The 22,759-nt window shown below is 51.5% G+C and overlaps 21 non-coding genes and 15 pseudogenes across 21 annotated transcripts; all 36 read left to right on the forward strand.

Moving 5' to 3' along the window:
• Nucleotides 1-154: 154 nt before the first annotated feature.
• On the forward strand, nt 155-273 carry LOC135600067 (5S ribosomal RNA). The gene has a single exon (XR_010482400.1). It is a non-coding gene; the product is annotated as a 5S ribosomal RNA (ribosomal RNA).
• A 350-nt stretch (nt 274-623) lies between these two features.
• LOC135603593 (5S ribosomal RNA) lies at nt 624-742 on the forward strand (annotated as a pseudogene).
• A 350-nt stretch (nt 743-1,092) lies between these two features.
• Nucleotides 1,093-1,211, forward strand: LOC135602603 (5S ribosomal RNA; annotated as a pseudogene).
• A 351-nt stretch (nt 1,212-1,562) lies between these two features.
• On the forward strand, nt 1,563-1,681 carry LOC135601157 (5S ribosomal RNA). Its single transcript, XR_010483459.1, has one exon. It is a non-coding gene; the product is annotated as a 5S ribosomal RNA (ribosomal RNA).
• A 350-nt stretch (nt 1,682-2,031) lies between these two features.
• LOC135599486 (5S ribosomal RNA) lies at nt 2,032-2,150 on the forward strand. The gene has a single exon (XR_010481892.1). It is a non-coding gene; the product is annotated as a 5S ribosomal RNA (ribosomal RNA).
• Nucleotides 2,151-2,500: 350 nt separating this feature from the next.
• LOC135604052 (5S ribosomal RNA) lies at nt 2,501-2,619 on the forward strand (annotated as a pseudogene).
• A 349-nt stretch (nt 2,620-2,968) lies between these two features.
• Nucleotides 2,969-3,087, forward strand: LOC135600566 (5S ribosomal RNA). The gene has a single exon (XR_010482885.1). It is a non-coding gene; the product is annotated as a 5S ribosomal RNA (ribosomal RNA).
• Nucleotides 3,088-3,437: 350 nt separating this feature from the next.
• On the forward strand, nt 3,438-3,556 carry LOC135603186 (5S ribosomal RNA; annotated as a pseudogene).
• A 350-nt stretch (nt 3,557-3,906) lies between these two features.
• Nucleotides 3,907-4,025, forward strand: LOC135601022 (5S ribosomal RNA). The gene has a single exon (XR_010483328.1). It is a non-coding gene; the product is annotated as a 5S ribosomal RNA (ribosomal RNA).
• A 350-nt stretch (nt 4,026-4,375) lies between these two features.
• Nucleotides 4,376-4,494, forward strand: LOC135600525 (5S ribosomal RNA). The gene has a single exon (XR_010482845.1). It is a non-coding gene; the product is annotated as a 5S ribosomal RNA (ribosomal RNA).
• Nucleotides 4,495-10,246: 5,752 nt separating this feature from the next.
• On the forward strand, nt 10,247-10,365 carry LOC135604176 (5S ribosomal RNA). Its single transcript, XR_010484201.1, has one exon. It is a non-coding gene; the product is annotated as a 5S ribosomal RNA (ribosomal RNA).
• Nucleotides 10,366-10,715: 350 nt separating this feature from the next.
• Nucleotides 10,716-10,834, forward strand: LOC135599803 (5S ribosomal RNA). Its single transcript, XR_010482146.1, has one exon. It is a non-coding gene; the product is annotated as a 5S ribosomal RNA (ribosomal RNA).
• Nucleotides 10,835-11,184: 350 nt separating this feature from the next.
• Nucleotides 11,185-11,303, forward strand: LOC135602794 (5S ribosomal RNA; annotated as a pseudogene).
• A 350-nt stretch (nt 11,304-11,653) lies between these two features.
• On the forward strand, nt 11,654-11,772 carry LOC135602383 (5S ribosomal RNA). The gene has a single exon (XR_010483979.1). It is a non-coding gene; the product is annotated as a 5S ribosomal RNA (ribosomal RNA).
• Nucleotides 11,773-12,122: 350 nt separating this feature from the next.
• Nucleotides 12,123-12,241, forward strand: LOC135601274 (5S ribosomal RNA). The gene has a single exon (XR_010483572.1). It is a non-coding gene; the product is annotated as a 5S ribosomal RNA (ribosomal RNA).
• Nucleotides 12,242-12,591: 350 nt separating this feature from the next.
• Nucleotides 12,592-12,710, forward strand: LOC135604291 (5S ribosomal RNA). Its single transcript, XR_010484212.1, has one exon. It is a non-coding gene; the product is annotated as a 5S ribosomal RNA (ribosomal RNA).
• A 350-nt stretch (nt 12,711-13,060) lies between these two features.
• Nucleotides 13,061-13,179, forward strand: LOC135602542 (5S ribosomal RNA). The gene has a single exon (XR_010483994.1). It is a non-coding gene; the product is annotated as a 5S ribosomal RNA (ribosomal RNA).
• A 350-nt stretch (nt 13,180-13,529) lies between these two features.
• LOC135602406 (5S ribosomal RNA) lies at nt 13,530-13,648 on the forward strand (annotated as a pseudogene).
• Nucleotides 13,649-13,998: 350 nt separating this feature from the next.
• On the forward strand, nt 13,999-14,117 carry LOC135601006 (5S ribosomal RNA). The gene has a single exon (XR_010483312.1). It is a non-coding gene; the product is annotated as a 5S ribosomal RNA (ribosomal RNA).
• Nucleotides 14,118-14,467: 350 nt separating this feature from the next.
• Nucleotides 14,468-14,586, forward strand: LOC135601302 (5S ribosomal RNA). Its single transcript, XR_010483599.1, has one exon. It is a non-coding gene; the product is annotated as a 5S ribosomal RNA (ribosomal RNA).
• Nucleotides 14,587-14,936: 350 nt separating this feature from the next.
• Nucleotides 14,937-15,055, forward strand: LOC135599958 (5S ribosomal RNA). The gene has a single exon (XR_010482295.1). It is a non-coding gene; the product is annotated as a 5S ribosomal RNA (ribosomal RNA).
• Nucleotides 15,056-15,405: 350 nt separating this feature from the next.
• On the forward strand, nt 15,406-15,523 carry LOC135599510 (5S ribosomal RNA; annotated as a pseudogene).
• Nucleotides 15,524-15,873: 350 nt separating this feature from the next.
• Nucleotides 15,874-15,992, forward strand: LOC135604505 (5S ribosomal RNA; annotated as a pseudogene).
• A 350-nt stretch (nt 15,993-16,342) lies between these two features.
• LOC135602861 (5S ribosomal RNA) lies at nt 16,343-16,461 on the forward strand (annotated as a pseudogene).
• A 350-nt stretch (nt 16,462-16,811) lies between these two features.
• On the forward strand, nt 16,812-16,930 carry LOC135602193 (5S ribosomal RNA; annotated as a pseudogene).
• Nucleotides 16,931-17,279: 349 nt separating this feature from the next.
• On the forward strand, nt 17,280-17,398 carry LOC135602863 (5S ribosomal RNA; annotated as a pseudogene).
• Nucleotides 17,399-17,748: 350 nt separating this feature from the next.
• LOC135603115 (5S ribosomal RNA) lies at nt 17,749-17,867 on the forward strand (annotated as a pseudogene).
• A 350-nt stretch (nt 17,868-18,217) lies between these two features.
• LOC135600942 (5S ribosomal RNA) lies at nt 18,218-18,336 on the forward strand. Its single transcript, XR_010483250.1, has one exon. It is a non-coding gene; the product is annotated as a 5S ribosomal RNA (ribosomal RNA).
• Nucleotides 18,337-18,686: 350 nt separating this feature from the next.
• LOC135599927 (5S ribosomal RNA) lies at nt 18,687-18,805 on the forward strand. Its single transcript, XR_010482265.1, has one exon. It is a non-coding gene; the product is annotated as a 5S ribosomal RNA (ribosomal RNA).
• A 350-nt stretch (nt 18,806-19,155) lies between these two features.
• Nucleotides 19,156-19,274, forward strand: LOC135603137 (5S ribosomal RNA; annotated as a pseudogene).
• Nucleotides 19,275-19,624: 350 nt separating this feature from the next.
• Nucleotides 19,625-19,743, forward strand: LOC135604147 (5S ribosomal RNA; annotated as a pseudogene).
• Nucleotides 19,744-20,093: 350 nt separating this feature from the next.
• Nucleotides 20,094-20,212, forward strand: LOC135601665 (5S ribosomal RNA; annotated as a pseudogene).
• A 350-nt stretch (nt 20,213-20,562) lies between these two features.
• LOC135601008 (5S ribosomal RNA) lies at nt 20,563-20,681 on the forward strand. The gene has a single exon (XR_010483314.1). It is a non-coding gene; the product is annotated as a 5S ribosomal RNA (ribosomal RNA).
• Nucleotides 20,682-21,500: 819 nt separating this feature from the next.
• On the forward strand, nt 21,501-21,619 carry LOC135599805 (5S ribosomal RNA). The gene has a single exon (XR_010482148.1). It is a non-coding gene; the product is annotated as a 5S ribosomal RNA (ribosomal RNA).
• Nucleotides 21,620-21,970: 351 nt separating this feature from the next.
• Nucleotides 21,971-22,089, forward strand: LOC135604537 (5S ribosomal RNA). The gene has a single exon (XR_010484236.1). It is a non-coding gene; the product is annotated as a 5S ribosomal RNA (ribosomal RNA).
• Nucleotides 22,090-22,439: 350 nt separating this feature from the next.
• Nucleotides 22,440-22,558, forward strand: LOC135600049 (5S ribosomal RNA). Its single transcript, XR_010482383.1, has one exon. It is a non-coding gene; the product is annotated as a 5S ribosomal RNA (ribosomal RNA).
• Nucleotides 22,559-22,759: the final 201 nt, after the last annotated feature.

Below are 22,759 nucleotides of genomic sequence, written 5' to 3' on the forward strand. Positions count from 1 at the left end.
ACGCAGTAGTCGGGCTAGGGCTCGGAGAGAGCTTGCAATAGGGATTTCGTGACCGTTCGAGAAAGCATCGACGGTTTCGTGACGGGTAAGAGGCTCCGGACGTTGATGCACCGACCGCGACGTGCACATAGGAGAGGGACGAAGCATGCGAAACGGGTGCGATAATGCCAGCACTAAATCACCGGATCCCATCAGAACTCCGAAGTTAAGCGTGCTTGGGCAAGAGTAGTACTAGGATGGGTGACCCCTTGGGAAGTCCTCGTGTTGCACTCCTTTTTGCATCCCGAGATACGAAACATCTCCCGTAGAGCTCCGAGACGATTGTTTCAGGGCTCGAAATTTGCCGTGACCGCTACGCTGTCAATATCGAGGGGCTCGGAGAGAGCTTTCCGGATTGGGGTCGCAATAGCGATTCCGAGATCGTTCTAGAAAGTGCCGATGGTTTCGGCACGCGCTTGCCGTGACCGATACGTAGTCGTCGGGCTAGGGCTCGGATAGAGCTTGCAATAGGGATTTCGTGAACGTTCGAAAAAGCGCCGACGGTTTCGTGACGGGCAAGAGGCTCCAGACGTTGATGCGCCGACCGCGACGTGCACATAGGCAAGGGACAAAGCTCGCGAAACGGGTGCGTTAATGGCAGCACTAAATCACCGGATCCCATCAAAACACCGAAGTTAAGCGTGCTTGGGCCAGAGTACTACTACGATGGGTGACCCCCTGGGAAGTCCTCGTGTTGCATTCCTTTTTGCATCCCGGGATACGAAACATCTCCCGTAGAGCTCCGAGACGTTTGTTTTGGGGCTGAAAATTTGCTTTGACCGCTACGCAGTCAGTATCGAGGGGCTCGGAGAGAGCTTTCCGGATTGGGGTCGCAATAGCGATTCCGAGTTCGTTCTAGAAAGTGCCGATGGTTTCTGCACGCGCTTGCCGTGACCGATACGCAGTCGTCGGGCTAGGGCTCGGAGAGAGCTTGCAATAGGGATTTCGTGACCGTTCGAGAAAGCGTCGACGGTTTCGTGACAGGTAAGAGGCTCCTGACGTTGATGCACCGACAGCGACGTTCCCATAGGCAAGGGAAGATGCATGCGAAACGGGTGCGATAATGCCAGCACTAAATCATTGGATCCGATCAGAACTCCGAAGATAAGCGTGCTTGGGCAAAAGTAGTACTAGGATGGGTGACCCCCTGGGAAGTCCTCATATTACACTCACTTTTTGCATCCCGAGATACGAAACATCTCCCGTAGAGCTCCGAGATTATTGTTTTGGGGCACGAAATTTGCCGTGACCGGTACGATGTCAGTATCGAGGGGCTCGGAGAGAGCTTTCCGGATTGGGGTCGCAATAGCGATTCCGAGATAGTTCTAGAAAGTGCCGATGTTTTCGGCACGCGCTTGCCGTGACCGATGCGCAGTCATCGGGCTCGGGCTCGGAGAGAGCTTGCAATAGGGATTTCATGAACATTTGAGAAAGCGCCGACGATTTTGTGATGGGCAAGAGGCTCCGGACGTTGATGCGCCGACCGCGACGTGCACATAGGCGAGGGACGAAGCACGCGAAACGGGTGCGATAATGCCAGCACTAAATCACCGGATCCCATCAGAACTCCGAAGTTAAGCGTGCTTGGGCAAGAGTAGTACTAGGATTTGTGACCCCCTGGGAAGTCCTCTTGTTGCACTCCTTTTTGCATCCCGAGATACGAAACATCTCCCGTAGAGCTCCGAGACGATTGTTTTGGGGCGGAAAATTTGTTGTGGCCGCTACGCAGTCAGTATCGAGGGGCTCGGAGAGAGCTTTCCGGATTGGGGTCGCAATAGCGATTCCGAGATCGTTCTAAAAAGTGCGGATGGTTTCGGCACGCGCTTGCCGTGACCGATACGCAGTCGTCGGGCTAGGGCTCGGAGAGAGCTTGCAATAGGGATTTCGTGAACATTCGAGAAAGCGCCGACGGTTTCGTGATGGGCAAGAGGCTCCGTACATTGATGCGCCGACCGCGACGTGCACATAGGCGAGGGACGAAGCACGCGAAACGGGTGCGATAATGCCAGCACTAAATCACCGGATCCCGTCAGAACTCCGAAGTTAAGCGTGCTTGGGCAAGAGTAGTACTAGGATGGGTGATCCCCTGGGAAGTCCTCGTGTTGCACTCCTTTTTGTATCCCGAGATAAGAAACATCTCCCGTAGAGCTCCGAGACGATTGTTTTGTGGCTCGAAATTTGCCGTGACCGCAACGCTGTCAGTATCGAGGGGCTCGGAGAGAGCTTTCCGGATTGGGGTAGCAATAGTGATTCCGAGATCGTTGAAGAAAGTGCCGATGGTATCGGCACGCGCTTGCCGTGACCGATACGCAGTCGTTGGGCTAGGGCTCGGAGAGAGCTGACAATAGGGATTTCGTGAATGGTCGAGAAAGCGCCGACGGTTTCGTGACGGGCAAGAGGCTACGGACGTTGATGCGCCGACCGCGACGTGCACATAGGTGAGGGACGAAGCTCGCGAAACGGGTGCGATAATGGCAGCACTAAATCACCAGATCCCATCAAAACACCGAAGTTAAGCGTGCTTGGGCAAAAGTAGTACTAGGATGGGTGACCCCCTGGGAAGTCCTCGTGTTGAACTCCATTTTGTATCGCGGGATACGAAACATCTCCCGTAGAGCTCAGAGACGTTTGTTTTGGGGCTGGAAATTTGCTTTGACCGCTACGCAGTCAGTATCGAGGGACTCGGAGAGAGTTTCCGGATTGGGGTCGCAATAGCGATTCCGAGTTCGTTCTAGAAAGTGCCTATGGTTTCTGCACGCGCTTGCCGTGACCGATACGCAGTTGTCGGGCTAGGGCTCGGAGAGAGCTTGCAATAGGGATTTCGTGACCGTTCGAGAAAGCGTCGACGGTTTTGTGACGGGTAAGAGGCTCCTGACGTTGATGCACCGACCGCGACATTCACCTAGGCGAGGGACGAAGCATGCGAAACGGGTGCGATAATGCTAGCACTAAATCACCGGATCCCATCAGAACTCCGAAGTTAAGCGTGCTTGGGCAAAAGTAGTACTAGGATGGGTGACCCCCTGGGATGTCCTCGTGTTGTACTCCTTTCTGCATCCCGAGATATGAAACATCTCCCGTAGAGCTCCGAGATGATTGTTTTGGGGCTCGAAATTTGCCGTGACCGCTACGATGTCATTATCGAGGGGCTCGGAGAGAGCTTTCCGGATTGGGGTTGCAATAGCGATTCCGAGATCGTTCTAGAAAGTGCCGATGGTTTCGGCTCGCGCTTGCCGTGACCGATACGCAGTCGTCGGGCTAGGGCTCGGAGAGAGCTAGCAATAGGGATTTCGTGAACGTTCGAGAAAGCGCCTATGGTTTCGTGACGGGCAAGAGGCTCCGGACGTTGATGCGTCGACCGCGACGTGCACATAGGCGAGGGACGAAGCTCGCGAAACGGGTGCGATAATGGCAGCACTAAATCATCGGATCCCATCAAAACACCGAAGTTAAGCGTGCTTGGGCCAGAGTAGTACTACGATGGTTGACCCCCTGGGAAGTCCTCGTGTTGCACTCCTTTTTGCATCCCGGGATACGAAACATCTCCCGTAGAGCTCCGAGACGTTTGTTTTGGGGCTGGAAATTTGTTTTGACCGCTACATTGTCAGTATCGAGGGGCTCGGAGAGAGCTTTCCGGATTGGGGTCGCAATAGCAATTCCGAGTTCGTTCTAGAAAGTGCCGATGGTTTCGGCACGCGCTTGCCGTGAACGATACGCAGTCGTCGGGCTAGGACTCGGAGAGAGCTTGCAATAGGGATTTCGTGAACATTCGAGAAAGCGCCGACGATTTCGTGATGGGCAAGAGGCTCCGGACGTTGATGCGCCGACCGCGACGTGCACATAGGCGAGGGACGAAGCACGCGAAACGATTGTGATAATGCAAGCGCTAAATCACCGGATTCCATCAGAACTCCGAAGTTAAGCGTGCTTGGGAAAGAGTAGTACTAGGATGGGTGACCCCCTGGGAAGTCCTTCTGTTGCACTCCTTTTTGCATCCCGAGATACGAAACATCTCCCGTAGAGCTCCGAGACGATTGTTTTGGGGCTGGAAATTTGCTGTGACCGCTACGTAGACAGTATCGAGGGGCTCGGAGAGAGCTTTCCGGATAGGGGTCGCAATAGCGATTCCGAGATCGTTCTAGAAAGTGCCGATGGTTTTGGCACGCGCTTGCCGTGACCGATACGCAGTCGTCGGGCTAGGGCTCGGAGAGAGCTTGCAATAGGGATTTCGTAAACATTCGAGAAAGCGCCGACGATTTCGTGATGGGCAAGAGGCTTCGGACGTTGATGAGCTGACCGCGACGTGCACATAGGCGAGGGACGAAGCACGCGAAACGGGTGCTCTAATGCCAGCACTAAATCACCGGATCCCATCAGAACTCTGAAGTTAAGCGTGCTTGGGCAAGAGTAGTACTTGGATGGGTGACCCCCTGGGACGTCCTCGTGTTGCACTCCTTTTTGCATCCCGAGATACGAAACATCTCCCGTAGAGCTCCGAGACGATTGTTTTGGGGCTCGAAATTTGCCGTGATCGCTACGCTGTCAGTATCGAGGGGCTCGGTGTTAGGACTCTAGCTAGGAGAGTCCTAATTGAGAGGGACATTCATGTAAAACTGTTAAGACTTTAGCTAGGAGAGTCCTAATTGAGAGGGACATTCTGTTAGGACTCTAGCTAGGTCCTAATTGAGAGGGACATTCTGTTAGGACTCTAGTTAGGAGAGTCCTAATTGAGAGGGACATTCATGTAGGATGTTTTTTCTTAGAGAAGAATTAGGAGTTGTAAGGGAATAGGAGTGTTGAGTAGGAGTCCTATTAGGAGTTGGTTAGAAGTAAGAGTCTTAAGTAGGAGTCATATTAGGAGTTAGGGTTTAGAAGTCCTATAAATAGCCATGTATTCCTCCTCTTTTCTCAAGCAATAGATGAATCTTTTCTGCAGCCTTTGAGCAGCAACTTGGAGGGAGGAACCCCTATAGAGTTCCAAGGAGGCCGATCCCCTAAAGAGATCAACCCCAAGTTTAGAATCTGCAAGGGTTCTAACACCTGGTATCAGAGCAGCGTTCTTGGCGTCTCGCTGCCCTTCCACAGCCACCCATCAACCCTCTACAACCGTCCAAAGCAATTCCCACAATTGCTTAAAAGATCATCGCCGAATTCCGCTATCATCTCCACCACCACGGATCATCCTTTGATCTCCCCGTGAATTGCAACAGGTTCTGGTTTTCTACCTTACTGCTGCTGCAATTTAGTTATCTTTATTTGAAAATCCCAAAAAAAATTATTCCTATATTGCTGCATAAACTTTTCGTCATAAAGTTTTCATCTCTACGACGAAAGATACATTGCAGAATTCCAACCGTATAGCACTGTTTGTTTGATCTTGCTACTATATTTTTTCTCTCCAAATCTCCACGAAATTTTATGACATCTTTGACACTTCCTAACAGCAGATTTCCCTTTGGTTTTGTCAAAAAATTCTCAAATTAACCATTGATATTTTACATCTAATCTGCTATACTTGAAAATCTGCACCGTAAAATTTCAGCCGCATAGCACTGATTATTTGATCTTGATACTACGTTGTTTCTATCCAAATCTCTACGAAATTTTTATGATAGCTTTGACACTTCCTAATAGTGGATTTCCCTTTGGTTTCATCAAAAAATTCTCAATATAAACTTCTGATCTTTTACGTCCAATCTGCTATACTTAAAAATCTATGCTGCAGAAAATTTCAGCCGCATATTGTTGCCTTAACCCATCTACTTGCAATCTTTTTTGAATGAAATTTCTTATACACTTTATAGATCATCTTGGCTTCCATCTAAGATTGATCTATTGAGGAATTCATCTCTAAAAACGATTTTTGTGTTGCTATAAATTTTCATCGTAAACTGCTGAAATTTTTCGACGAGAATTCTGCTATCGCAATTTGCACCAATTTCCTTGCTATTATACTGCCGAAATTTTCTTGATTAAATTAGTCATCCTTGCTGTCATATAAACTGTGATTTTGTTATCAATTCCCTCCTCAATTCTCTCAAGTTTTTGGTGGAAATTACTTTGAGAAACCGCTGTTTCTTCGACGACAATTCTGCTCTTACAAGACAGCACATACTTGCTGCAACTTCCACTAATTTCTCTCAAACCTTTGCTGCCATCTACCACAGATCCAAAACTTTTATCCACAGCCCTAAAACTCCACCAAACCACACCCTCAAAAGAGCCACAAAACAAGCCTAAATCATAGCCTACATCCACCGATCCACCAACCCTTTCGACCATCACCTCTCTCAACCTATACATGCCTTTAACCTGACAACAAAAGAGAGATCTTAACATCATAGATTTGGAGGCATATACTATGGCATCTAAGGAGGCAATCGATGCTAAATTCGAAGCCTTGGAGGCGCGAATGGAGGATAAGATTCGGATGCTCTTTACCGAACTCAGATTGGGCCGACTACTAAGCCCGAAAAAATCATATCACGGAGAGAGCTTTGCCCAATCGCACCAGGCCCGAAGAGATGAGTTCCAAGGGAGGGGAGGCTCTATGATCAATCCCAAATATCCATGCATAAGGGTGGACTTCCCTAGATGGGAAGAAGGAGACCCGATTGGTTGGATCTTGCACGCGGAGCGATATTTTCGGTACCACAAAACCGCGGTTGCATCTATAGTGAAAATTGCAGCTATACATCTTGAAGGGGATGCTATACAGTGGTTTGACTGGTTTGAACATACTTATGGAGTCCTTTCATAGCAACAATTCAAAGAAGGACTGCTGATCCGCTTCAGACCAACCGATTACGAGAATATTGACAGACAACTAGCAAAGATCCGACAAACCTCCACCATTCAGGAGTACCAAACCAGGTTTGAAAGGTTATCTAATCAAACTCTTGATTGGTCTCAAAAACAGCTATTGAGGACCTTTATTGAGGGCTTGAAGCCGGAGATCCGAGGAGAAGTTAAAGCGCGACAACCGTACACACTTATGGCAGCCATCTCTTTCGCACGACATCAAGAGGAGCAATTGAACCATGAAGCTCGAAGGACTAGGGTCACTCCTCAACCAGTAATATTGAAGCCCTTAGCCCCCCCTACTGTTGACCGAGTCCCTGCACCAAAAAGGTTGACAAGAGAAGAGCTGCAGGTGCGATCTGCGAAGGGGTTATGTTGGCATTGCGACGAGCCGTGGAGCCATGAGCATCGCTGTAGTAAAGGGAGACTTTTTATCATTGAACCAGTAGAAGAAGAGGTCATTGAACATCCAGAAGAGAGCATTGAACATAAAGAAGAAGATGTAGAAGAAGAGCCACAACCGACCGAAGTTACGGTACATGCACTAGCCGGCTACTCAAACCCGCAAATGATGAAAGTTGGAGGCCTTCTCAAACAACAACTGATCACTGTTTTCATCGATACGGGCAGCACTAATAATATCCTAAACAGTAAGGTTGCTATCCGAATGACATTACCTATCGAGAATCGTTGCAGGTTTGATGTTAAGGTCACCGACAGACGGATTTTGAAGTGTGATCGTAGGCGCCCGCAGGAGAAACTATTGCTGCAGGACCAATAGATAATTGCAGATTTCTTCCTTCTCCCTCTTGATGATCATGAGGCCATGCTCAGAATTAAATGGTTGACAACATTAGGTGATTTTTCTTGGAATTTTATGAAACTAATTATGAAATTTTATAGTAAGGAGAAACAGGTGATACTGCACGGGAAACGTGGGGGCGACGTAACGATGATTTGCACACAACAAATGAAGAAGGTTTTGCATAAAGCATGCAGTGGCTTTTTGGTACAACTTGAGCAGCAAACTAAGGGAGAGCCAACAAAATTGGAAGATCAAAATCTACTTCCTTTGCTTGCTGAATTTTCAGATATATTTGACGAACTACGCAACCTACTTCTTACCCGTCGGCATGATCATTGTATAACAATTCTTCCAGGCCAATCTCCAGCAAATGCTCAGCCATATCAGTATCCACATCTCCAGAAGGATGAAATAGAAAGGATTGTAAAAGAGATGCTCAAAACAGGAGTTATTCGGCCATGTTGTAGCCCCTACTCTTCACTAGTGCTCCTCATACGAAAGAAGGATGGAATATGGCGATTATGTGTTGATTACCGAACTCTCAATGGCATAACCATCAAGGATAAATACCCTATTCCAGTAGTAGATGAGTTGCAAGATGAAAGGGAGCACAAATCTTCACAAAGCTGGACCTTCGATCCGGGTATCATCAAATACGAGTATGCGAAGAAGACATACCGAAAAACACCTTTTGAACACACAATAACCACTATGAATTTTTGCTTTCTTCAAAAGAAGGTGGAATATCTTGGGCATATCATATCAGAGGAAGGTGTGGCAGTAGACCCCTTCAAAATTGGAGAAATGCAAAATTGGCTGACCCCGAGGAACATAAAATTGCTACATGGCTTTCTGGGTTTAATAGGCTACTACTGTAAGTTCGTGAAAAACTATGGAGAGATCAGTGCACCACTTACTTCCTTTCTGAAAAAAGATGTCTTCCAATGGTCGGACAGAGCCTCCGTTGCCTTCGACAAACTTAAGGCAGCCATGACGACGACGCCGGTGCTAACACTACCAGATTTCAACCGACCCTTCATTATTGAGGCCGACGCATCTGGAGTCAGAATTTGAGCAATTCTCATGCAAGATGGTCGACCACTCGCATACACTAGTAAGGAATTATCTCCCTCCCATCAAAATAAGTCAACATATGATAAGGAGATGCTCGCCATTGTGCGCGTAGCAACGAGGTGGAGACCCTACTTGATTGGTCGACGATTTCAAATTAAAACCGACCATAAAAGCCTCAAGTACTTTTTGGAGCGAAAGATATCATCCCCTGAGCAGCAAAACTGGGTAACAAAACTTCTTGGATTTGATTATGAAATAACTTAAAAAAAGGGGAAAGAGAATATTCTTGCAGATGCGCTTTCGCAGCTACCCGAGCAAGCTGAAGTTTTGGCCATTTCACTTCCGACCAGCGACTTCCTTGAGGATATTAAGATGGAATGGCAGGAAGATTCAGAGACTAGTAAGATTATAAAAAAATTGGAGGAAGCACCAAGCTCCGTAGCTCATTACAATTGGGACTCAAAAGAATTACACTATAAGAGTACTAACTTGAAAAGGAGTATGACATATCACTCACAAACTGACGGCCAGACAGAAGTTGTAAATAGGTGCTTGGAGATAGCCCAAAGCCACCCACCAAATATGACTACCCGAGGAGGACTTCAGACTCAGCCAAGTGCCATTATTGATCGACGGATTATGACTCGACGACGACGATCCACTACTGAATTGCTAATACAGTGGGCAAACCTACTAACAGAAGATGCCACTTTGGAGAACTATGATGACTTGAAGATCAAATTCCCAAAATTTATAAATCGTCAGCCTCGAGGACAAGGCTGATTTGAAGAGGGCGGGTTTGTTAGGACTCTAGCTAGGAGAGTCCTAATTGAGAGGGACATTCATGTAAAACTGTTAGGACTTTAGCTAGGAGAGTCCTAATTGAGAGGGACATTCTGTTAGGACTCTAGCTAGGTCCTAATTGAGAGGGACATTCTGTTAGGACTCTAGTTAGGAGAGTGCTAATTGAGAGGGACATTCATGTAGGAGGTTTTTTCTTAGAGAAGAATTAGGAGTTGTAAGGGAATAGGAGTCTTGAGTAGGAGTCCTATTAGGAGTTGGTTAGAAGTAAGAGTCTTAAGTAGGAGTCCTATTAGGAGTTAGGGTTTAGAAGTCCTATAAATAGCAATGTATTCCTCCTCTTTTCTTAAGCAATAGATGAATCTTTTCTGCAGCCTTTGAGCAGCAACTTGGAAGGAGGAACCCCTATAGAGTTCCAAGGAGGCCGATCCCCTAAAGAGATCAACCCCAAGTTTAGAATCTGCAAGGGTTCTAACACTTGGAGAGAGCTTTCCGGATTGGGGTCGCAATAGCGATTCCGAGATCGTTCTAGAAAGTGCCGATGGTTTCGGCACGCGCTTGCCGTGACCGATACGCAGTCGTCGGGCTAGGGCTCGGAGAGAGCTTGCAATAGGGATTTCGTGAACATTCGAGAAAGCGCCGACGGTTTCGTGATGGGCAAGAGGCTCTGGACGTTGATGCGCCGACCGCGACGTGCACATAGGCAAGGGACGAAGCACGCGAAACGGGTGCGATAATGCCAGCACTAAATCACCGGATCCCATCAGAACTCCGAAGTTAAGCGTGCTTGGGCAAAAGTAGTACTAGGATGGGTGACCCCCTGGGAAGTCCTCGTGTTGCACTCCTTTTTGCATCCCGAGATACGAAACATCTCCCGTAGAGCTCCGAGATGATTGTTTTGGGGCTCGAAATTTGCCGTGACAGCTACGATGTCAGTATCGAGGGGCTCGGAGAGAGCTTTCCGGATTGGGGTCGCAATAGCGATTCCGAGTTCGTTCAAGAAAGTGCCGATGGTTTCTGCACGCGCTTGCCGTGACCGATACGCAGTCGTCGGGCTAGGGCTCGGAGAGAGCTTGCAATAGGGATTTTGTGACCGTTCGAGAAAGCGTCGACGGTTTTGTGACGGGTAAGAGGCTCCAGACGTTGATGCATCGACCGCGACATTCACCTAGGCGAGGGATGAAGCATGCGAAACGGGTGCGATAATGCCAGCACTAAATCACCGGATCCCATCAGAACTCCGAAGTTAAGCGTGCTTGGGCAAAAGTAGTGCTAGGATGGGTGACCCCCTGGGAAGTCCTCGTGTTGTACTCCTTTCTGCATCCCGAGATATAAAACATCTCCCGTAGAGCTCCGAGATGATTGTTTTGGGGCTCGAAATTTGTCGTGACCGCTACGATGTCATTATCGAGGGGCTCGGAGAGAGCTTTCCGGATTGGGGTCGCAATAGCGATTCCGAGATCGTTCTAGAAAGTGCCGATGGTTTCTGCACGCGCTTGCCGTGAGCGATACGCAATCGTCGGGCTAGGGCTCGGAGAGAGCTAGCAATAGGGATTTCGTGAACGTTCGAGAAAGCACCGATGGTTTCGTGACGGGCAAGAGGCTCCGAACGTTGATGCGCCGACCGCGACGTGCACATAGGCGAGGGACGAAGCTCGCGAAACGGGTGCGATAATGGCAGCACTAAATCACCGGATCCCATCAAAACACCGAAGTTCAGCGTGCTTGGGCCAGAGTAGTACTACGATGGGTGACCCCCTGGGAAGTCCTCGTGTTGCACTCCTTTTTGCATCCCGGGATACGAAACATCTCCCGTAGAGCTCCGAGACGTTTGTTTTGGGGCTGGAAATTTGTTTTGACCGCTACGCTGTCAGTATCGAGGGGCTCGGAGAGAGCTTTCCGGATTGGGGTCGCAATAGCGATTCCGAGATCGTTCTAGAAAGTGCCGATGGTTTCGGCACGCGCTTGCCGTGAACGATACGCAGTCGTCGGGCTAGGGCTCAGAGAGAGCTTGCAATAGGGATTTCGTGAACATTCGAGAAAGCGCAGACGATTTCGTGATGGGCAAGAGGCTCCGGACGTTGATGCGCCGACCGTGACGTGCACATAGGCGAGGGACGAAGCACGCGAAACGGTTGCGATAATGCCAGCACTAAATCACCGGATCCCATCAGAACTCCGAAGTTAAGCGTGCTTGGGAAAGAGTAGTACTAGGATGGGTGACCCCCTGGGAAGTCCTCGTGTTGCACTCCTTTTTGCATCCCGAGATACGAAACATCTCCCGTAGAGCTCCGAAACGATTGTTTTGGGGCTGGAAATTTGTTGTGACCGCTACGTAGATAGTATCGAGGGCCTCGGAGAGAGCTTTACGGATTGGGGTCGCAATAGCGATTCCGAGATCCTTCTAGAAAGTGCCGATGGTTTCGGAACGCGCTTGCCGTGATCGATACGCAGTCGTCGGGCTAGGGCTCGGAGAGAGCTTGCAATAGGGATTTTGTAAACATTCGAGAAAGCGCCGACGATTTCGTGATGGGCAAGAGGCTCAGGACGTTGATGAGCCGACCGCGACGTGCACATAGGCGAGGGACGAAGCACGCGAAACGGGTGCGCTAATGTCAGCACTAAATCACCGGATCCCATCAGAACTCCGAAGTTAAGCGTGCTTGGGCAACAGTAGCACTAGGATGGGTGACCCCCTGGGAAGTCCTCGTGTTGCACTCCTTTTTGCATCCCGAGATACGAAACATCTCCCATAGAGCTCCGAGACGATTGTTTTGGGGTTGGAAATTTGCCGTGACCGCTAAGCTGTTAGTATCAAGGGGCTCGGAGAGAGCTTTCCGAATTGGGGTCGCATTAGCGATTCCGAGATCGTTCTAGAAAGTGCCGATGGTTTCGGCACGCGCTTGCCGTGACCGATACGCAGTCGTCGGGCTAGGGCTCGGAGAGAGCTTGCAATAGGGATTTCATGAACATTCGAGAAAGCGCCGACGGTTTCGTGATGGGCAAGAGGCTCCGGACGTTGATGCGCCGACCGCGACGTGCACATAGGTGAGGGACGAAGCACGCGAAACGGGTGCGATAATGCCAGCACTAAATCACCGGATCCCATCAGAACTCCGAAGTTAAGCGTGCTTGGGCAAAAGTAGTACTAGGATGGGTGACCCCCTGGGAAGTCCTCGTGTTGCACTCCTTTTTGCATCCCGAGATACGAAACATCTCCCGTAGAGCTCCGAGATTATTGTTTTGGGACTCGAAATTTGTCGTGACAGCTACGATGTCAGTATCGAGGGGCTCGGAGAGAGCTTTCCGGATTGGGGTCGCAATAGCGATTCCGAGTTTGTTCTAGAAAGTGCCGATGGTTTCTGCACGCGCTTGCCGTGACCGATACGCAGTCGTCGGGCTAGGGCTCGGAGAGAGCTTGCAATAGGGATTTCGTGACCGTTCGAGAAAGCGTCGACGGTTTTGTGACGGGTAAGAGGCTCCAGACGTTGATGCACCGACCGCGACATTCACCTAGGCGAGGGATGAAGCATGCGAAACGGGTGCGATAATGCCAGCACTAAATCGCCGGATCCCATCAGAACTCCGAAGTTAAGCGTGCTTGGGCAAAAGTAGTACTAGGATGGGTGACCCCCTGGGAAGTCCTCGTGTTGTACTCCTTTCTGCATCCCGAGATAAGAAACATCTCCCATAGAGCTCCGAGATGATTGTTTTGGGGCTCGAAATTTGTCGTGACCGCTACGATGTCATTATCGAGGGGCTCGGAGCGAGCTTTCCGGATTGGGGTCGCAATAGCGATTCTGAGATCGTTCTAGAAAATGCCGATGGTTTCGGCACGCGCTTGCCGTGAGCGATACGCAGTCGTCGGGCTAGGGCACGGAGAGAGCTAGCAATAGGGATTTCGTGAACGTTCGAGAGAGCACCGATGGTTTCGTGACGGGCAAGAGGCTCCGGACGTTGATGCGCCGACCGCGACGTGCACATAGGCGAGGGACGAAGCTCGCGAAACGGGTGCGATAATGGCAGCACTAAATCACCGGATCCCATCAAAACACCGAAGTTAAGCGTGCTTGGGCCAGAGTAGTACTACGATGGGTGACCCCCTGGGAAGTCCTCGTGTTGCAGTCCTTTTTGCATCCCGGGATACGAAACATCTCCCGTAGAGCTCCGAGACGTTTGTTTTGGGGCTGGAAATTTGTTTTGACCGCTACGCTGTCAGTATCGAGGGACTCGGAGAGAGCTTTCCGTATTGGGGTCGCAATAGCGATTCCGAGTTCGTTCTAGAAAGTGCCGATGGTTTCGGCACGCGCTTGCCGTGAACGATACGCAGTCGTCGGGCTAGGGCTCGGATAGAGCTTGCAATAGGGATTTCGTGAACATTCGAGAAAGCGTAGACGATTTCGTGATGGGCAAGAGGCTCCGGACGTTGATGCGCCGACCACGACGTGCACATAGGCGAGGGACGAAGCACGCGAAACAGTTGCGATAATGCCAGCACTAAATCACCGGATCCCATTAGAACTCCGAAGTTAAGCGTTCTTGGGAAAGAGTAGTACTAGGATGGGTGACCCCCTGGGAAGTCCTCGTGTTGCACTCCTTTTTGCATCCCGAGATACGAAACATCTCCCGTAGAGCTCCGAAACGATTGTTTTGGGGCTGGAAATTTGCTGTGACCGCTACGTAGACAGTATCGAGGGGCTCGGAGAGAGCTTTACGGATTGGGGTCGCAATAGCGATTCCGAGATCGTTCTAGAAAGTGCCGATGGTTTCGGCACACGCTTGCCGTGACCGATACGCAGTCGTCGGGCTAGGGCTCGGAGAGAGCTTGCAATAGGGATTTTGTAAACATTCGAGAAAGCGCCGACGATTTCGTGATGGGCAAGAGGCTCAGGACGTTGATGAGCCGACCGCGACGTGCACATAGGCGAGGGACGAAGCACGCGAAACGGGTGCGCTAATGCCAGCACTAAATCACCGGATCCCATCAGAACTCCGAAGTTAAGCGTGATTGGGCAAAAGTAGCACTAGGATGGGTGACCCCCTGGGAAGTCCTCGTGTTGCACTCCTTTTTGCATCCCGAGATACGAAACATCTCCCGTAGAGCTCCGAGACGATTGTTTTGGGGTTGGAAATTTGCCGTGACCGCTACGCTGTTAGTATCGAGGGGCTTGGAGAGAGCTTTCCGAATTGGGGTTGCAATTGCGATTCCGAGATCGTTCTAGAAAGTGCCGATGGTTTCGGCACGCGCTTGCCGTGACGGATACGCAGTCGTCGGGCTAGGGCTCGGAGAGAGCTTGCAATAGGGATTTCGTGAACATTCGAGAAAGCGCCGACAGTTTCGTGATGGGCAAGAGGCTCCGGACGTTGATGCGCCGACCGCGACGTGCACATTGGCGAGGGACGAAGCACGCGAAACGGGTGCGATAATGCCAGCACTAAATCACCGGATCCCATCAGAACTCCGAAGTTAAGCGTGCTTGGGCAAAAGTAGTACTAGGATGGGTGACCCCCTGGGAAGTCCTCGTGTTGCACTCGTTTTTGCATCCCGAGATACGAAACATCTCCCGTAGAGCTCTGAGATGATTGTTTTGGGGCTCGAAATTTGCCGTGACCGCTACGATGTCAGTATCGAGGGGCTCGGAGAGAGCTTTCCGGATTGCGGTCGCAATAGCGATTCCGAGATCGTTCTAGAAAGTGCCGATGGTTTCGGCACGTGCTTGCCGTGACCGATATGCTGTCGTCGGGGTAGGGCTCGGAGAGAGCTTGCAATCGGGATTTCGTGAACGTTCGAGAAAGCGCCGACGGTTTCGTGACGGGCAAGACGCTACGGACGTTGATGCGCCGACCGCGACGTGCACATAGGCGAGGGACGAAGCTCACGAAACGGGTGCGATAATGGCAGCACAAAATCACCGGATCCCAGAAAAACACCGAAGTTAAGCGTGCTTGGGCAGAGTAGTACTACGATGGTTGACCCCCTGGGAAGTCCTCGTGTTCCACTCCTTTTTGCATCCCGGGATACGAAACATCTCCCGTAGAGCTCCGAGACGATTGTTTTGGGGCTGGAAATTTGCTGTGACCGCTACGCTGTCAGTATCGAGGGGCTCGGAGAGAGCTTTCCGGATTGGGGTCGCAATAGCGAGTCCGAGATCGTTCTAGAAAGTGCGGATGGTTTCGGCACGCGCTTGCCGTGTCCGATACGCAGTCGTCGGGCTAGGGCTCGGAGAGAGCTTGCAATAGGGATTTCGTGAACGTTCGAGAAAGCGCCGACGGTTTCGTGACGGGCAAGAGGCTCCGGACGTTGATGCGCCGACCGCGACGCGCACATAGGCGAGGGACGAAGCACGCGAAACGGGTGCGATAATGCCAGCACTAAATCACCGGATCCAATCAAAACACCGAAGTTAAGCATGCTTGGGCCAGAGTAGTACGAGGATGGGTGACACCCTGGGAAGTGCTCGTGTTGCACTCCTTTTTACATCCCGAGATACGAAACATCTCCCGTAGAGCTTCGAGACGATTGTTTTGTGGCTGGAAATTTGCTGTGACCGCTACGCTGTCAGTATCGAGGGGCTCGGAGAGAGCTTTCCGGATTGGGGTCGCAATAGCGATTCCGAGATCGTTCTAGAAAGTACCGATGGTTTCGGCACATGCTTGCCGTGAACGATACGCAGTCGTCGGGCTAGGGCTCGGAGAGAGCTTGCAATAGGGATTTCGTGAACGTTCGAGAAAGCACCGACGGTTTCGTGACGGGCAAGAGACTCCGCACGTTTATGCGCCGACCGCGACGTGCACATAGGCGAGGGACGAAGCTCGCGAAACGGGTGCGATAATGGCAGCACTAAATCACCGGATCCCATCAGAAATCCGAAGTTAACCGTGCTTGGGCAAAAGTAATACTAGGATGGGTGACCCCCGGGGAAGTCCTCGTGTTGCACTCCTTTTTGCATCCCGAGATACGAAACATCTCCCGTAGAGCTCCGAGATGATTGTTTTGGTGCTCGAAATTTGCCATGACCGCTACACTGTCAGTATCGAGGTGCTCGAAGAGAGCTTTCCGGATTGGGTTCGCAATAGCGATTCCGAGATAGTTCTAGAAAGTGCCGATGGTTACGACACGCGCTTGCCGTGACCGATGCGCAGTCGTCGGGCTAGGGCTCGGAGAGAGCTTGCAATAGGGATTTCGTGAACATTCGAGAAAGCGCCGACGATTTCGTGATGGGCAAGAGGCTCCGGACGTTCATGCGCCGACCGCAACGTGCACATAGGCAAGGGACGAAGCACGCGAAACGGGTGCGATAATGCCAGCACTAAATCACCGTATCCCATCAGAACTCCGAAGTTAAGCGTGCTTTGGCAAGAGTAGTACTAGGATGGGTGACCCCCTGGGAAGTCCTCTTGTTGCACTACTTTTTGCATCCCGAGATACGAAACATCTCCCGTAGAGCTCCGAGACGATTGTTTTGGGGTTCGAAATTTGCCGTGACCGCTACGCTGTTAGTATCGAGGGGCTCGGAGAGAGCTTTACGGATTGGGGTCGCAATAGCGATTCCGAGTTCATTCTAGAAAGTGCCGATGATTTCTACATGCGCTTGCCGTGACCGATACGCATTCGTCGGGCTAGGGCTTGGAGAGAGCTTGCAATAGGGATTTCGTGACCGTTCGAGAAAGCGTCGATGGTTTCGTGACGGGCAAGAGGCTTCGGACGTTGATGCGCGACCACGACGTGCACATAGGCGAGGGACGAAGCTCGCGAAACGGGTGCGATAATGGCAGCACTAAATCACCGAATCCCATCAAAACACCGAAGTTAAGCGTGCTTGGGCCAGAGTAGTACTACGATGGGTGACCCCCTGGGAAGTCCTCGTGTTGCACTCCTTTTTGCATCCCAGGATACGTAACATCTCCCGTAGAGCTCCGAGACGTTTGTTTTGGGGCTGGAAATTTGCTTTGACCGCTACACAGTCAGTATCGAGGGGCTCGGAGAGAGCTTTCCGGATTGGGGTCGCAATAGCGATTCCGAGATCGTTCTAGAAAGTGCCGATGGTTTCGGCACGTGCTTGACATGACCGATACGCAGTCGTCGGGCTAGGGCTCGGAGAGAGCTTGCAATAGGAATTTCGTGAACGTTCGAGAAAGCATCGACGGTTTCGTGACGGGCAAGAGGCTCCGGACGTTGATGCGCCGACCGCGACGTGCACATAGGCGAGGGACGAAGCTCGCGAAACGGGTGCGATAATGGCAGCACTAAATCACCGGATCCCATAAAAACACCGAAGTTAAGCGTGCTTGGGCCAGAGTAGTACTACGATAGGTGACCCCCTGGGAAGTCCTCGTGTTGCACTCCTTTTTGCATCCCGGGATACGAAACATCTACCGTAGAGCTCCGAGACGTTTGTTTTGGGGCAGTAAATTTGCTTTGACCGCTATGCAGTTAGTATCGAGGGGCTCGGAGAGAGCTTTCCGGATTGGGGTCGCAATAGCGATTCCGAGTTCGTTCTAGAAAGTGCCGATGGTTTCTGCACGCGCTTGCAGTGACCGATACGCAGTCGTCGGGCCAGGACTCGGAGAGAGCTTGCAATAGGGATTTCGTGACTGTTCGAGAAAGCGTCGACGGTTTCGTGACGGGTAAGAGGCTCCTGACGTTGATGCACCGACCTCGACATTCACATAGGCGAGGGACGAAGCATGCGAAACGGGTTTGATAATGCCAGCACTAAATCACCGGATCCCATCAGAACTCCGAAGTTAACTGTGCTTGGGCAAAAGTAGTACTAGGATGGGTGACCCCCTGGGAAGTCCTCGTGTTGCACTCCTTTTTGCATCCCGAGATACGAAACATCTCCCGTAGAGCTCCGAGATGATTGTTTTGGTGCTCGAAATTTGTCGTGACCGCTACGCTGTCAGTATCGAGGGGCTCGGAGAGAGCTTTCCGGATTGGGGTCGCAATAGCGATTCCGAGATCGTTCTAGAAAGTGCCGATGGTTTCGGCACGCGCTTGCCGTGACCGATGCGCAGTCGTCGGGCTAGGGCTCGGAGAGAGCTTGCAATAGGGATTTCTTGAACATTCGAGAAAGCGCCGACGATTTCGTGATGGGCAAGAGGCTCCGGACGTTCATGCGCCGACCGCGACGTGCACATAGGCGAGGGACGAAGCACGCGAAACGGGTGCGATAATGCCAGCACTAAATCATCGGATCCCATCAGAACTTCGAAGTTAAGCGTGCTTGGGCAAGAGTAGTACTAGGATGGGTGACCCCCTGGGAAGTCCTCTTGTTGCACTCCTTTTTGCATCCCGAGATACGAAACATCTCCCGTAGAGCTCCGAGACGATTGTTTTGGGGCTCGAAATTTGTCGTGACCGCTACGCTATTAGTATCGAGGGGCTCGGAGAGAGCTTTCCGGATTGGGGTCGCAATAGCGATTCCGAGTTCGTTCTAGAAATTGCCGATGGTTGCTGCACGCGCTTGCCGTGACCGATACGCAGTCGTCAGGCTAGGGCTCGGAGAGAGCTTGCAATAGGGATTTCGTGACCGTTCGAGAAAGCGTCGACGGTTTCGTGACGGGCAAGAGGCTCCGGACGTTGATGCGCCGACCGTGACGTGCACATAGGCGAGGGACGAAGCTCGCGAAACGGGTTCGATAATGGCAGCACTAAATCACCGGATCCCATCAAAACACCGAAGTTAAGCGTGCTTGGGCCAGAGTAGTACTACGATGGGTGACCCCCTGGGAAGTCCTCGTGTTGCACTCCTTATTGCATCCCAGGATACGAAACATCTCCCGTAGAGCTCCGAGACGTTTGTTTTGCGGCTGGAAAATTGCATTGACCGCTACGCAGTCAGTATCGAGGGGCTCGGAGAGAGCTTTCGGGATTGGGGTCGCAATAGCGATTCCGAGATCGTTCTAGAAAGTGCCGATGGTTTCGGCACGTGCTTGCCGTGACCGATATGCTGTCGTCGGGGTAGGGCTCGGAGAGAGCTTGCAATCGGGATTTCGTGAACGTTCGAGAAAGCGCCGACGGTTTCATGACGGGCAAGAGGCTCCGGACGTTGATGCGCCGACCGCGATGTGCACATAGGCGAGGGACGAAGCTCGCGAAACGGGTGCGATAATGGCAGCACTAAATCACCGGATCCTATAAAAAGACCGAAGTTAAGCGTGCTTGGGCCAGAGTAGTACTACGATGGGTGACCCCCTGGGAAGTCCTCGTGTTGCACTCCTTTTTGCATCCCGGGATACGAAACATCTCCCGTAGAGCTCCGAGACGTTTGTTTTGGGGCTGTAAATTTGCTTTGCCCGCTACGCATTCAGTATCGAGGGGCTCGGAGAGAGCTTTCCGGATTGGGGTCGCAATAGCGATTCCGAGTTCGTTCTAGAAAGTGCCGATGGTTTCTGCACGCGCTTGCAGTGACCGATACGCAGTCGTCGGGCTATGGCTCGGAGAGAGCTTGCAATAGGGATTTCGTGACCGTTCGAGAAAGCGTCGACGGTTTCTTGACGGGTAAGAGGCTCCTGACGTTGATGCACCGACCTCGACATTCACATAGGCGAGGGACGAAGCATGCGAAACGAGTGCGATAATGCCAGCACTAAATCACCGGATCCCATCAGAACTCCAAAGTTAACCGTGCTTCGGTAAAAGTAGTACTAGGATGGGTGACCCCCTGGGAAGTCCTCGTGTTGCACTCCTTTTTGCATCCTGAGATACGAAACATCTCCCGTAGAGCTCCGAGATGATTGTTTTGGTGGTCAAAATTTGCCGTGACCGCTACGCTGTCAGTATCGAGGGGCTCGGAGAGAGCTTTCCGGATTGGGGTCGCAATAGCGATTCCGAGATCGTTCTAGAAAGCGCCGATGGTTTCGGCACGAGCTTGCCGTGACCAATGCGCAGTCGTCATGCTAGGGCTTGGAGAGAGATTCCAATAGGGATTTCGTGAACATTCGAGAAAGCGCCGACGATTTCGTGATGGGCAAGAGGCTCCGGACGTTGATGCGCCGACCGCGACGCGCACATAGGCGAGGGACGAAGCACGCGAAACAGGTGCGATAATGCCAGCACTAAATCACCGGATCCCATCAAAACACCGAAGTTAAGCGTGCTTGGGCCAGAGTAGTACTAGGATGGGTGACCCCCTGGGAAGTGCTCGTGTTGCACTCCTTTTTGCATCCCGAGATACGAAATATCTCCCGTAGAGCTCCGAGACGATTGTTTTATGGCTGGAAATTTGTTGTGACCGCTACGCAGTCAGTATCGAGGGGCTCGGAGAGAGCTTTCCGGATTGGGGTCGCAATAGCGATTCCGAGATCGTTCTAGAAAGTGCCGATGGTTTCGGCACGTGCTTGCCATGGCCGATATGCTGTCGTCGGGGTAGGGCTCGGAGAGAGCTTGCAATCGGGATTTCGTGAACGTTCGAGAAAGCGCCGACGGTTTCGTGATGGGCAAAAGGCTCCGGACGTTGATGCGCCGACCGTGACGTGCACATAGGCGAGGGACGAAGCTCGCGAAAGGGGTGCGATAATGGCAGCTCTAAATCACCGGATCCCATAAAAAGAACGAAGTTAAGCGTGCTTGGGCCAGCGTAGTACTACGATGGGTGACACCCTGGGAAGTCCTCTTGTTGCACTCCTTGTTGCATCCCGAGATACGAAACATCTCCCGTAGTGCTCCGAGACGATTGTTTTGGGGCTCGAAATTTGCCGTGACCGCTACGCTGTTTGTATCGAGGGGCTCGGAGAGAGCTTTCCGGATTGGGGTCGCTATAGCGATTCCGAGATCGTTCTAGAGAGTGCTGATGGTTTCGGCACGCGCTTGCCGTGACCGATGCGCAGTCGTCGGGCTACGGCTCGGAGAGAGCTTGCAATAGGGATTTCGTGAACATTCGAGAAAGCGCAAACGATTTCGTGATGGGCAAGAGGCTCCGGACGTTGATGCGCTGACCACGACGTGTATATAGGCGAGGGACGAAGCACACGAAACGGGTGCGATAATGCCAGCACTAAATCACCGGATCCCATCAGAACTCCGAAGTTAAGCGTGCTTGGGCAAGAGTAGTACTAGGATGGGTGACCCCCTGGGAAGTCCTCTTGTTGCACTCCTTTTTGCATCCCGAGATACGAAACATCTCCCGTAGAGCTCCGAGACGATTGTTTTGGGGCTCGAAATTTGCCGTGACCGCTAGACTGTTAGTATCGAGGGGCTCGGAGAGAGCTTTCCGGATTGGGGTTGCAATAGCGATTCCGATTTCGTTCTAGAAAGTGCCGATGGTTTCTGCACGCGCTTGCCGTGACCGATACGCAGTCGTCGGGCTAGGGCTCGGAGAGAGCTTGCAATAGGGATTTCGTGACCATTCGAGAAAGCGTCGACGGTTTCGTGACGGGCAAGAGGCTCCTGACGTTGATGCATCCGACCTCGACGTTCACATAGGCGAGGGACGAAGCATGCGAAACGGGTACGATAATGCCAGCACTAAATCACCGGATCCCATCAGAACTCCGAAGTTAAGCGTGCTTGGGCAAAAGTAGTACTAGGATGGGTGACCCCTTGGGAAGTCCTCGTGTTGCACTCCTTTTTGCATCCCGAGATACGAAACATCTCCCGTAGAGATCCGAGATGATTGTTTTGGGGCTCGAAATTTGCCGTGAACGCTACGATGTAAGTATCGAGGGGATCGGAGAGAGCTTTCCGGATTGGGGTCGCAATAGCGATTCCGAGATCGTTCTAGAAAGTGCCGATGGTTTCGGCACGCCCTTGCCGTGACCGATACGCAGTCGTCGGGCTAGGGCTCGGAGAGAGCTTGCAATAGGGATTTCGTGAACATTCGAGAAAGCGCCGACGATTTCGAGATGGGCAAGAGGCTCCGGACGTTGATGCGCCGACCGTGACGTGCACATAGGCGAGGGACGAAGCACGCGAAACGGGTGCGATAATGCCAGCACTAAATCACCGGATCCCATCAGAACTCCGACGTTAAGCGTGTTTGGGCAAGAGTAGTACTTGGATGGGTGACCCCCTGGGAAGTCCTCGTGTTGCACTCCTTTTTGCATCCCGGGATACGAAACATCTCCCGTAGAGCTCCGAGACGTTTGTTTTGGGGTTGGAAATTTGCTTTGACCGCTACGCAGTCAGTATCGAAGGGCTCGGAGAGAGCTTTCCGGATTGGGGTCGCAATAGCGATTCCGAGTTCGTTCTAGAAAGTGCCGATGGTTTCTGCATGCGCTTGCCGTGACCGATATGCA

The sequence above is a fragment of the Musa acuminata genome, chromosome BXJ2-1 (genome assembly GCF_036884655.1).
Source record: "Musa acuminata AAA Group cultivar baxijiao chromosome BXJ2-1, Cavendish_Baxijiao_AAA, whole genome shotgun sequence".
Classification (NCBI taxonomy): Eukaryota; Viridiplantae; Streptophyta; class Magnoliopsida; order Zingiberales; family Musaceae; genus Musa; species Musa acuminata.